General features: G+C 31.2%; 1 protein-coding gene across 1 annotated transcript in view; it reads right to left on the bottom strand.

Moving 5' to 3' along the window:
* Positions 1-11385, bottom strand: part of LOC111697958 (uncharacterized) — a 62888-nt gene extending 51503 nt beyond the window's left edge. Inside the window, exon 1 of the mRNA XM_023468139.1 lies at positions 11263-11385. The gene's annotated coding sequence lies outside the window, so the exon portion shown is untranslated. The remainder of the gene's footprint in view (positions 1-11262) is intronic.
* Positions 11386-13717: the final 2332 nt, after the last annotated feature.

The raw sequence follows: 13717 nt of genomic DNA, 5'->3' as shown, positions 1-13717 counted from the left end.
GCGATCAAAAGCGCTTTTTTATCGCATCAAGCCTATACCCCCTTTCATTTTTCGCAAACACTCCCTTTAAAGTTAACGGGACTTGTATAAAAAAGTTTATAAAAGTTTGTATAAAAAATTTTAATTTCAAACTATTTTATATTTATATAGCATCATATAGAGACTGTTTGCGAAAAATTATGGGGGTATGCGCAAATATCGAATTAAATTCAATTTCGATTGCTACTAATTTTACGTTTATCTGTTGCGTATACATAAGGAGAAATCTGTTAAAAAACGTCTTTTACCCAAGAGCATTTTAGGACCCATACAAATCCACGAAGTTGGATTATTCCACTCAGATCATAAAGAAAAGTTACTCTTAAATTAAAACCTTTACTTATGAATTGAAAAAGAAGTTAAAAACAGAATAAACCTGGGGGGGGATACAAGAGAAAAAGGATTTCCTATCTTGCAAGATTATTTCCTATCTTGCAAGATTATTTCCTATCTTGCAAGATTATTTCCTATCTTGCAAGATTATTTCCTATCGGATTTATTCTGGAATAAGTTTAGTTCAAAGGCCTTAAACTGGTCTTGTGAGATGTGAAACCCAAGCAAAACGTAATGACAAAGTATAAAAAAGCTTTGAAAATCCAAAATTTTGGGAAATTTAAATCCCCGAAAGGAAGCTGTAAGGAGAGAATTTTCCCATCAAACAATAACGGTTTCCAAACCAGGTTTTGTTTTTTAATCAGCAATTTCTAAAGTTGGCACCTTTAATTGCAACCTACTCAATACCGTAAAAAGATTTTTAATGTTTATTCGTTCTATAATTACTTTAACAATGTTTCAGCGTAAAACCACAAAAATCATTTGTTTCCGAAACCCGGGTTCGTTTTTCAAATTGGTAACGTCTTGAAAATGCCACCTATAATTACTAATTAGTTTTATAGCGTAAAACCAAAAGATAATTTTTGCTTCCGAAACCCAGTTTCGTTTCTTAAATCAGTAACGATTAAAGATGCCACCTCTGATGAAAAACCTATTGAATGCTAGAAAGGTGTTTATTTTATAATTAGTTTTATAATGTTTCAGCGTAAAACCATAAAACCATCATGCATTGTATTATTATGCAGTATTATTTAATAATTAATGTGCTTTTACTTCCACACTCAATTATGCTGCAAGTTTCTATAGAAATTCTACAAATGAAAGAAACATTCTTGAATTTTCCCTCTAAATTATCAATTTTTAAGATTTCTTTCTTAAAGAAACTTAAAACACTTGCTTTCAGCTGATAACATCATGTTTCCTATCTTTGCAACTTGGTGGTGTACACCTTTTATATCTAAAATATTTACTGTTTAGCAGAATCCATAGTTTGAATTACAAAAGTCAAAGATATCAATGAAAAAATCATTTTAAAAGAAAAGAAAAGTGATTTTCTAAATGTCTATAAAAACCCGACCCAACTATTTAGTATACTTAACTCATCGGACTTACATAATTTGGAAAGACCTATTCGTGAAAAGTTTAAAAAAAGCATTTTTGTCTCAAAATCAATTTTTAAATATCCTAATCTTTGCAACCTGATTTTTGATATTTTTGATATTTCAAACTATAAATTCTGCGGGATCTGATAGTTAAAAATCAACATTTATTCTCATGTTGCTAAAATATTAGAATTAGAACATTTTTGTTTGAGGCAAATGATCAGTTTTTTACTTTTAAAAAGAAAAACGTTAAATGTTGATTAAATTAAATTTTTCTAAGAAAACTGTCCCTCAATTGGTTCCCTGTTGGACTTATGTTTAATGTTGCGGAATTTATCTTCAGTCTGCTGCAGCTGTGGGAAAATTCAGAGAAAAATGTCTCTTTGTTCTTCAATCAATCATTCGTTCATTCCTTTATCCATCCTTTGGTCGATTCGAATGGACCGTAGGAGTAAATTTAAACCTTCATGAAAAGATGCTAATGCCCTGTTTACAACAGTACCTACACCCTCCACTAAAACACACTATTTCCTCGGTCAGTGTACTGCATCACCATAGTTTCAGTAGAAGTAAATATTTCCATTTACTGTTATAGCACCGATTGAAGAATTCATGACTCTAATTGGATAATGAGATAGATAGAAAGATAGATGTTACCGCCATACTATTTCTATTGGTTCAGAATAGACAACAAACACATGACTGAACCCTGATTGGATCAGGTGCTAATGGACTCGGCATACAGGAGTGTGCAAAGCACTGCACAATACACCGAAAGCTTATGTTGAAACCTTCATCTAATAAATATTGTCGAAGATATTGTCATATTTCCAGGTTTAAAAGTGTTTAACTCTGATAATTCCCATATCTTCACCTGCAGGAGAAATGCTGAAATGTATCGTTGGCACATTTGTAAATAATCAGTTTTCAAAATAATAAACAATGATATCTAATTTATACTTGAACAGCAAAGCTTTTAAAGGGGATGTAAGCGTAATTTAAAGATATTCTCCATTCAAGGTAATACCCGATTCACAACGAGACTATTAACAGATTTAGGATTTTGTGCGCTTTGTTTGTAAAAAATTTAACCACAGCATTTCAAGTCGTCTTTTTCATTATTATTATAGGAAACGATTTTTTTCATGGATTAATTTGTTTAAATTCGAACATTTTCAAAAAGAATAAATGTCGACTTTTTTATCCAGGTGCAAAATGGTTTTATTTTGTCCGTTCATAAACTTTACGTGGGGTCATGTGAATGCCACAACAAATAATTATATCCTATGTAACCTTTGTACACCTTTAGCTTTATTAATGCGTATAAGAATGCAATAATTCTACGCAGGTGGTACATCTGTGTGTAAATATATGCGTAAGAAGCTGAATTCGTGATTAAGAATTTCAAGTCTAGTCTTATTAAAGATAAAACTTTGCAGACAGACAGATAGACTAGACTAGAGTAGACTAGAGTAGACTAGATTAGACTAGAATAGACTAGAATAGACTAGAATAGACTAGAATAGACTAGACTAGACTAAACAAGATTAGACTAGAATTCATGCAACATGTTTAATGTACGGTTTCCTAAAAGGTTAGATTTGAAAACAATGTTTTGTAAACATGAAAACATGAGATACAAGATAAATCTGTAAAAACCTTGCTTCTCTTTAATTGCCAAGGATATTAAATATAGCTTTCTTTCGTTACTATTCGCTAGCTGAATCATTGAATAGGATTCAAACATAAATAGTTTTCAAGATTTTTCATTTTACTTTTACTGCTAAAACTCCCAAAAATAATGCTAAAACGAGTTGAATCTTAGCCACAAACTCTGATTTAATAATTCCTATATGTTTGCAATCCAATGTAGTAGACCTGAGATATTTCAAACTATGAATTCTGTTAGATCAAATAATCTAAGTTTGAAATATCAAAGGTTTACACCATTAGGTTAAAAAAATATATGGATTAGAAAATTAAAGTTTGTGGCAAAAACTCAATTCCTTTGTTAATTTTTTCATATTTTGTCATTTTAATTTGTACTTTAAAGTTCCTTTAATTAAAAATTTATTCTCACCAACTAAGTTATGTCCATCTGCTTATCCGTTTATCTGTCTATCTGTCTATCTGCATTTCTAGCTATATCTACCTATCTGTCTATTGTTTCTATCTATCAGTATATCTGTCTATCTTTGTATCTGTCTATTTGTTTACCATTCAATCTGTCTTTCTGTCTATTTGTCTCTCTGGCTATATGTCTTTCTGGTTATTTGTCTATCTGTCTATCTGTCTATCTATCTATCTGTTTATCTGTTTATCTGTACATATATCTATCTGTATACCCATCTATCTGTATATCCATCTATCTGTATATCTATCCATCTGTATATCTATTTATCTGTATATCTTTCGATCTGTATACCTATCTATCTGTACATCTGCCTATCTGTAGGTCTGTCTTTATCTGTCTATCTGTATATCTGTTAGGTGTCAAATAATCATTATTATTTTAATTATAAAAACTTGTCTGAAATTCAAAGATGGAAATATAAAGGAAGGTTTGAAATAAATAGCCCAAGCTTGGTCAAGCTTAAAGGGACTGTAAGCGTAATTTTAAGTGACCCTACATGCAAAGATGACAATGCCCGACTTACAACGATACTGTTGAAACATTGATCTGATCGAAAATGTAGAAGATAACGTCGTTTTTCTCACTCGAAAAGTGTTTTTTTTGTAAACTTCATTGTTTCTTAGCAATAAAAGTGCGGAAGTGACTTTTTCTGAGAAACCACAAATTAAAATAAACTTTTTTAAGAAACAAAAACATGGATATCTAATTCATAATTGATCAGACAAAGCTTTCAAGGGTACCGTTGTAAATTGGACATTGCCATCTTTGCATGTAAGGTCACTTGAAATTACGCTTACAGTCCCTTTAAGTTAAAAAAACTATATTCTAACCAATAACACTCTTTCAAGTTTTTTGATACAAATGAAAACTCCATGATATTGACACTCCTTAAAATAGTTTCCTTGTGCATAATTAAATATCAAGATTTCAGATGTCCAGGAATAATGCAGCAGAGCTTGAATCCTTTTCCTGTAAATCAGGAAACTTCCGGTAAAACTTGCCTTCAACAGTTACATGGTTCTAGGGTTTATTTTAGCTTTAATATAAAAGGGACCAACTCCAAGAATTAACGTTTAATCAAGGGATCATCTCCGAGACTTAAAGTTTAATCAAGGGACCATCTCCGAGACTTAAAGTTTAATCAAGGGATCATCTCCGAGACTTAAAATTTAATCAAGGGATCATCTCCGAGACTTAAAGTTTAGTCAAGAGATCATCTCCGAGACTTAAAGTTTAATCAAGGGATCATCTCCGAGACTTAAAGTTTTATCAAGGGATCATCTCCAAGACTTAAAGTTTAATCAAGGGATCATCTCCGAGACTTAAGGTTTAATCAAGGGGCCATCTCCGAGACTTACAGTTTTATCAAAGGATCAACTCCGAGACTTAAGGTTTAATCAAGGGATCAACTCCGAGACTTAAAGTTAAGAAAGTGACCATCTTTAAGACTTAAAATTTAAAAGAGTGACCGTCTTTAAGACTTAAACTTTAAGAAAGTGACCATCTTTAAGACTTAAAAGATGATAAAGACAACCTACGAGCCTTAAGAATTACTAAAAGGGACCATTTTGAAGATGAAAAATAGAGCAAAAATGATAGATCAGAAAGGAATGTTTTGCCACAAACTAAAATTGTCAAATCCCAATATCTTTGCAACATCAAGTTACAAAGATATTAATATATAATAAATAAATCAAGAAAATAATACATGTCCAAAAAAATTATTTGAAGACACGGTGGATGAAGAAATATACTTTTTACTTCAAACCTTCCCCCCCCCTCAACCTACACCTCCCCTTCTCCAGCTCGTCACACCCTGGTTCATTTACCCCTTTATATTTATTATAATGAAAAGAAGAACAATTCTTGATAAATATGACAGAAAGGCAGATGTGTAGCTACTAGGAGCTACTAGGAGCTACTAGGATCTAAAAGGAGCTACTAGGATCTACTAGGAGCTAATAGGAGCTACAAGGAGCTACTAGGATCTACTAGGTGCTACTAGGAGCTACTAGGATCTACTAGGAGCTTATAGGAGCTAATAGGAGCTACTAGGAGCTACTAGGAGCTACTAGGATCTACTAGGAGCTAATAGGAGCTAATATGAGCTACTAGGAGCTAATAGGAGCTAATAGGAGCTAATATGAGCTACTAGGAGCTACAGGAGCTACAGGAGCTACTAGGAGCTACTAGGAGCTACAGGAGCTACTAGGAGCTACTAGTAGCTACTAGTAGCTACTTGGAGCTACTAGGAGCTAGTAGGAGCTTCAAGGAGTTATGAGGAGCTACTAGCTAGGAGTGTAAAAGAAAAAAGTTACTGTTCAGTTTTCATTGTTAATATTGTCATTAATGTGTTAAAAAAAAGATATAATATTTAATTATATATCTTAGCAAATTGAATAAGGATGGATGGATAGGATGGATAGAATGGATAGGATGGAAGTTTCTCCGGAATGAGAATATAAAACTCCTTGTAAAATAATATATCTTGACAAAAATTTAGCGAAATATACAAAATTGCCTACAAATTACTAATTAGAAACAGAAGAGGTTGGTTTAACTCCTGATGTCTGTGATGAAATCTTACTTTCAATTTACTCCACCGTAATACAGGAAGAAGAATTTCGTTATATTTGATTAGTTTCTAAATAATTGTTGATAATTTGTATAATACAGTCTTACATAGTTACATACATATATAAAAACATAGGTACATGTTTTTATAGTTACAAAGTTGCATAGCTACAAGGATTCATAGTTATATAGTTACATAGTTACATGGTTAGTGGTCGTGGGGTTGTCGTGGGGCGAAGGCTAAAAAAAATCGAAATATATTTTTTTTCAAATTTTTTTCCATGGGCAACGCCGGGCCCTTCAGCTAGTTGATTATAAATTATAACTAAAAAATAGAAAGTTTTGTTCTTAAAAAGTAGAAATAGCTTAATACACTTTACAAGGACAGACAAACAAACACATCAATAAATCGGAACAATTTATAAAACAATTTGTATAAACCCTGTTTTGAAACCTTATCATGCAGAAAATCTGAAAAAAACTGCAACGTTTTCACAACTTGCATGGGAAACAAATATTTTACAACTTTTAATTCAAATGCGTGAGATGTTTCGGACGAGTATGTATTTTTGAAGAATGTAACCTTGATAAGTTTTTATACATTTTTCCGTTTAAAATTAAAAACATGAAAATAGCGAGAGACTGAAGTTTTCATTAATAATTGAAGACTACTGGAGAGTACCGGAGGGTTCTAAATCCAGTGGAGAGAAAATTATTTCTACTGGAGAGCTTTAAAATTTTTACCAAAATATAAATTCTATTAGCTCTTGATCGTGACCCATGAAAGTTTTATCTGATGTTCCTGTCTCGAGAAATTTATATAAAACTGTGTTAAAATTATACGAAAGTTCATATACGTAAAATTTAACTTTCATGGGCCGCGATCGAGAGCTAAAGTGTTTAGCTTTCAGCCTATACCCCCTTTCATTTTTCCTTTCAGGTACCTTTTTAATATGGAGAATTTCCATATAATAGTGAGAATACAAGTTTTATATAATTCTATACCTCACATTTTAATTTACCAACATCTTTTAAATATGAAAAAAACTGCAGGAAATTAGCGATTTTTAAAATTAAGATTTTTTTCCACTTCTTTCTAACTTCTTAAAATTTGTGACAAAAATAATAAGTGTTAAGCAAAAATCAGAAATTTAATTCAATTTTGCCATAGAGAATAGAATATATAGAGAGGAATTTAATGGGAAAAAGTGTAAAACGGCCATTTTGTTGTACTGTTTCCATACTGCAGGTGTACTTCACATATTTATGCTATATAACCTGTTGGGCCCTGGAATATCATTATATAGAAAATCTAAAATTATTATTAAAAGAAAACCAAATTTTGAAATAGGCTGGTTTCATAATTGACCAATGATCATTTCACATAGACTCTATGCCTTCCACTTTACAAACGATGATTTTCCGTTATAACTATAAATCAAATGATGTTTTTATTCACCTAATTCATTATAAAGTTTATTTAACAGTTTAAAAAATTCGAAATTGAAATGGATAGTCTAGGGAACATACTGTATTAATGTACTCTACTGCATATAATTTGTGAACATTTTCATGATTTGTACACTTTGAACTCCCTTTCAGGCTGAAAGGGACTGAAAAAATTCATACCGAGATATTCTTTTAATTCCTCTCTATATATTATATTCTCTATGAATTTTGCACAAACCTTTTAATTAATTTTGTGAAAGGCGCCTTTTATGTTGTCACTTAATTCCCAAGTGTTATGAATCTCCCTGTCCCGAAATATTTAGAGTGTTGAAGACAAATAAATGTATTATAAGAGTGTCAACACCTCCTGAGATTTGAATTGAGGCCTGTTACTCAAGTTGACATTAAGACAACATAACAAAGTAGGCTAGTATAATAGAAGAGCCACAGATTATGTGTGTTTTACAGAGTGTACAGAGCAGTATAATAGAACAGCCATAGAGTATGTGTGTTTTACAGTGTCTACAGAGCAGTATAATAGAAGAGCCATGGAGTATGTAAGTTTTAGAGAGTCTTCAAGGCAGTAAATTAGAAACGTCATAGAGTATATGTGTTTTACAGAGTGTACAGGGTAGTAAAAAAGGGCCATAGAGTATGTATAGAGTCTACAGGTAAGCAGGTAAGCGTAATGAAACAGACATAGAGAACACATGTTTTATGGAATGTGCAGGACAATAAAATAGGACAATCTAAGAATATATTTTGTTTTTAAGTTCCGCGATGAAGGTTCCGTTTTCTGCAAACTCCATGAGCACAACAGCAGATGATCTAATTGTATTCATTTCCTATTCTGCGAGCAGGACAATAGGGAACAAGAGGAGTGGACTTAGACACGGGGAATTCTATTTATTTTGGTAAAATAACACATTGATGTGACATCACTCTTTCCGGAAAATGTTACATTGTGACAAACTTTCTCGTCAAATGTTGCAATTTTTTTCCGATCAAATGTTTCCCATTTTTTCTCGATGAAATGTTACTAATATATGTTACCAATGTAACACATTTTTCCAACAAAAAAACAAAATATTTTTATTCTACATTGCGATACAACAACAGATTTATTAACGGTTAAAAAACTTTAATTTGAAATCCATGAATTTAGTCAATTGAAAATGTTGAAGACGACATTTAAAGCTGGGTTCCTTGAAGATTGTATAATGTGGTTCTATCTAGGTATAAAGAGTACAAAATGGTCAAATGACTGTGCCGGAAATTAAAAATAGTTTCAAGTTTCCTGTTTGGGTTCTCTACATTTGTGTATATTTACATCAAGAAATGAATAACAAAAAGAGAATATAAAACTCCTTGTAAAATAATATATCTTGACAAAAATTTAGCGAAATATACAAAATTGCCTACAAATTACTAATTAGAAACAGAAGAGCGATAAAATGACAAAAACAATGAGAATGTAAAAAATTAGCAAATATATTGTTTGCAAATATATTGTTTGCAAATATATTGTTTGCAAGCAAATAAATTGTTTGCAAATATATTGTTTGGAAATATATTGTTTGCAAATATATTGTTTGCAAATATATTGTTTGCAAATAAATTGTCTGCAAATATATTGTTTGCAAATATATTGTTTGCAAATATATTGTTTGCAAATATATTGTTTGCAAATATATTGTTTGCAAATACATTGTTTTCAAATATATTGTTTGCAAATAACTTTTTCCTTGAAATACTGTTTCACGAATATTTACACTTTCTACTTTAATGAGAAATTTATTTAAACTTATATAAGTAAAGAGAGCAATCGCAGTTCAGATTTATTACATTTTAGAGAAGGGAAAAATATGATTTCTCATATTTGATATTCGTATGATTGAGATTTTCTCTCAACGCTGCAGTAAGTTTTTAATTTTTCAATTAATACGGTGTGAATTCTGTGAATTACTTTTAAAGCACATTTCTGAATCTAGATCATAGATCAAATAGTCTAAGTTTGAAATATCAAGGTTTTCCACCATCAGATTGCCAAGATATTGGGATTAGAAAATTTGAATTCTTCTTTGTCCAGAGCTGCGAGCTTTTAAATCGGATATCCTTTATCCCGATTTGTTAATTAATCTGAAGATGAATAACAAGAGGAGAACAAGCATTATTTAATCTGGAGATCAAGAAAAAGAGGAGATCAAGCATTAATCCCGATATCCGCCATTTAAAAGTTTTCAGCGCAGGTCACTTTGTATAATTTAGTTCAGTTAAAAAGTTTTAAAAATCCTTTGAGAAATTACATAGTTAAACAAATAAGAAGACGACGAGAAATCCGCTGTTTTCTGGTTCTCACTGCAAGGAATAATTTCTATTTTTATACATGACTCCATGTAAGAATTTGGGTTGTTAAAATCTTTCTCGTTTTCTTATTTCCATTTTAAAATGTCAATTTAAAAACAATTTACTCCCTAAGACAATATTCCCCCTAAGGTCCTGTCAACTTCCCCCTGCAAACACTATTTTTTACCCTTTTCCCCCTAATTGATATCTCTCTCTCCTTTGTCCTTCAATCGTTAATTCTTAACTCTTTTTCTTTTTTTTTCGTCGAACTTTATCTAAACCTTCACCTTTATTTTTCTTTAAATATTAAAATATTTTTTCTAATTTGTACAATTTATGAGAAAAAGTTTTTTTTCATTTTAATTTGGCATGGAAAAGTTAAAAAGAGGGCCATAGGATAAATTTTACGAAAAACGAAAAGTTTAACTTTTCCGTTCTTTCTTAAAGTTCCTTTGAGCTCTCTATTTTATCAACGGAAGAAAACTTAAACATCATTAACGGAGGCAACTGTTAAAGAGCTGTTTAACGATCTTTGCATGCAAAAATAGCTTGGAAGTCGCCGTTATTTTATAACACAACCGTATTTTTTATTCTTTTTATTTTCCGTTGCATTCTCTTCATGAACGCTAGTTTTTGTTTGTTAACAATTTTAAAATAAGCGTTAATTTGCCGTTCGTTAACGGAACGTTGCCTATAGCCCTAATCTCTACCCCATTGTTTTTAATAAATGTATATATATAAATATATGTGTATAATATATACATACAGATGTAACATCTCATTTGAATATCGACCTAGGAAAATACGGTATATATATATATTTTCCAAATCTTTTCAAATTATGCTCATCCTAAGCAAAAAAAACATTCAAAAGAAGCATCGAGACAAAAGTGTTTTGTTTTTCTAGACAAGCAGTCTAAATATGTTGTTAATATTAATATTATTATTCGATATTGGGCTTTTAGTCATTTTTATATTGGACGTTTTCAGATTAAAAAATATCAGACTAGACGTTTTTTCTTTATCATTAGACTTAATTTTACGTTCTCTTCTTAAATGTTTTTGTTTGTTTTTAAAAATAAGTTTAAAATTAAATTAATAAAATTAATTGTGCTTTTGTGTTTGTTTTAATTGTCCAAATTAAAAGAGCATACTAAATACTAAAAATGGAGATAACTTTAATATAAAAATCCTCTTTTTTAAGATGTTTTATGTACATTATAATCTCGTGTTTTCTCTAAAAAAAAGAAAGGTACGTTGTCAAAATAAAGAATTTATTTTTACCTTCTTAACGTGAAATCTTGAGTATAGAGTCCATCACTAGAATTCACTGGAATAAAATCAATCACTAAATTCACATTCACATTTGCATAAAAAATAGATAATCTAAAACATGTGGTTCTTATTCAGCTGTTCAAGCTCTACTAATAAATACTACTAGAATAGACAGTATTGTAGAAGAAAGCCGAATTAAAGCAGAGGGGGGTTTTAATCCTATTAAATAATTTCAAGTGACCCTTAAAAGCTTTGCCTAATCAAGTATGAATTATGTTCTTAAATTTTTTTAATCAAATTTCTGAAATCTTTTTAATCTCATATAAAATAATGCAAGAAAGTAACCATGAATGCCTGAAGAATCCACTTTTAGGAAATATGCATGTCCGAAACTAAAATTGTCGAGACTTTTACTGGACAATCTGTTTCGGATTTTGGTACGAAATTGCTGAATTGCGCAAAACTTGAGTTTCGCAAAAGCGGAATAGGGCAATTTTGCGCGAAATGACTTTTGCGAATGATTGCGCAAATTGTTGTTTTTTCGCGCAAAACTGATGCGCAAAGAAAGAAAAATTTTGCGTTTCTTTCCGCAAAAATTGCGCAAAAGTTTTGCGAATGGAAACCCTACTTTAGGAGTGTAATTCACAACGGAGCCCTTAACGGATTCTTGTGATCAATACCGATTGAGATATCTATGTTTTCAAATTGAAAAACTGATTTTTTCCATTTGTGGTTGACAAAAGTATAAGTTATAAAAACGACGATATATTCCAAATTATCTAATCGGACAGACTCTCCTTTGAATGAAGGTTCACTTGAAATTACGCTTACAGTCCCTAAACTCACGGAAAACTCTTAATTCTTATGATATCTGTTTAATTTGTATCAGTGCAAAAATACTGCCAATCCCATCTTTAAACAAATTTGCAAACAATTTTTGCAAGATTTAAATCTTGATTTGAGGGTAGAACGGTTTAAAGGTGTGTAACTAACTGTAAACCAAACATTTTTGGAATTTTAATTTCAAATAAAAAAACTACTACAACTCTTTTGATTGTTGATTTGTTTTTTATCTTATTATACTTAAAGGGACTGAAGATTTTATTGGAGCGTTGATTTGAGCGACCAGCTACCATTTTTAGAGTGTCATGTCCGATTCAAAGCATAACTCTTTTAACCTCTGTCTGAGGAACAAATTGGGAAATTTCGTGGTTTTTCAAAAACAAATGAAGACGACTGAAAGCGCAATTCCGCAACCTCAAACCATCTCAAATCAAACTCCAAGTCAAGCTGTCAAGATTTGGAACTAAAAAAATATTCTAGTTTTAGTTAATTTGCAACTATTTGTGTTTCTTAAAATAATGCTAATTTTATTTTGAGATTTTGGATAATTTGGAGAGCTTTTTAAAAAAAATCTTTAAGTCGTTCTTTGCAAATGAAATATTACTATTTTTCAAGGGTAATATATGAACTAAATGTGATAGAGGAGTAGCTATGGTCGAGTCCAGCCAGTAATTTCGCATGAAATAAACTTTTTCCTTATTTTGAGATTTAACTGGGGAATTTCTCATATCAATGGTTCTATTATAATTTACAACTAATTATTGATTCATTGTTAATCAAGATTTTTAAATCAAGATTAACCGCAAAGAATGAGACTGAATGATGAATTTAAGCTTCTGTCATTAATCAGATTTTTAGTGTGATCTATATATATATAAATTTAGCTTGTCTGTCTGTCTGTCTGACAAAAATTATTATGAAATCCGCAAACTTTTTTTGTTTTGTTTTATACTGTACAAAGCAAAGATGCTCCCAGATAAAGCCTCAATTAAAAGTTGAAATTTTATATGTTTTTCCTATCATAACTCAGGAACCTCTAGACCGATTTGCCTCAAATATTAATTGGAAACTCGTTAGACCCACGGGAATGTTCTCAGCAGGGTTTTGAGATTCTGTACCATGAGTGAGTCCACTTTTAAAGCGAACATTAAGTTTCCTGGTAAAATCGACCAAGTGCGGGTAAACGGCGGGAGTAACTAAGAGTACCCTGGTTAACGCTGGGTCCCCAAGCATGTAAATAAAGTAGTAATCTTAATTTGTTTGTTGTTTTGTTGTTTATTTGTATGTTTTGACTGTTTATATCTATGTAACTCATGAAGCATATAACTAATTTGCCTCAAATATTGTTTTGGAACTCAAGGACATGTTCTTTGCATGGTTTTAAGTTTTTATATGGAAAACTTGGTCTCTAGGTTCCCGAGCTCACTCCTGTATGCCGAGTCCATTAGCGCCTGATCCAATCAGGGTTCAGCCATGTGTTTATTGTCTATTCTGAACCAATAGAAATAGTATGGCGGTAACATCTATCTTTCTATCTATCTCTCATCATCCAATTAGAGATATATGAATCCTTCAATCGGCGCTATCAGTAAATGGAAATATTTACTTCTACTGAAACTAT

The sequence above is a fragment of the Eurytemora carolleeae genome, unplaced genomic scaffold, assembly GCF_000591075.1.
Source record: "Eurytemora carolleeae unplaced genomic scaffold, Eaff_2.0 scaffold111, whole genome shotgun sequence".
NCBI lineage: Eukaryota > Metazoa > Arthropoda > Copepoda > Calanoida > Temoridae > Eurytemora > Eurytemora carolleeae.
The sequence above is the reverse complement of the archived record's forward strand: the minus strand, read 5'-3'. Positions and strand labels throughout refer to the sequence as shown.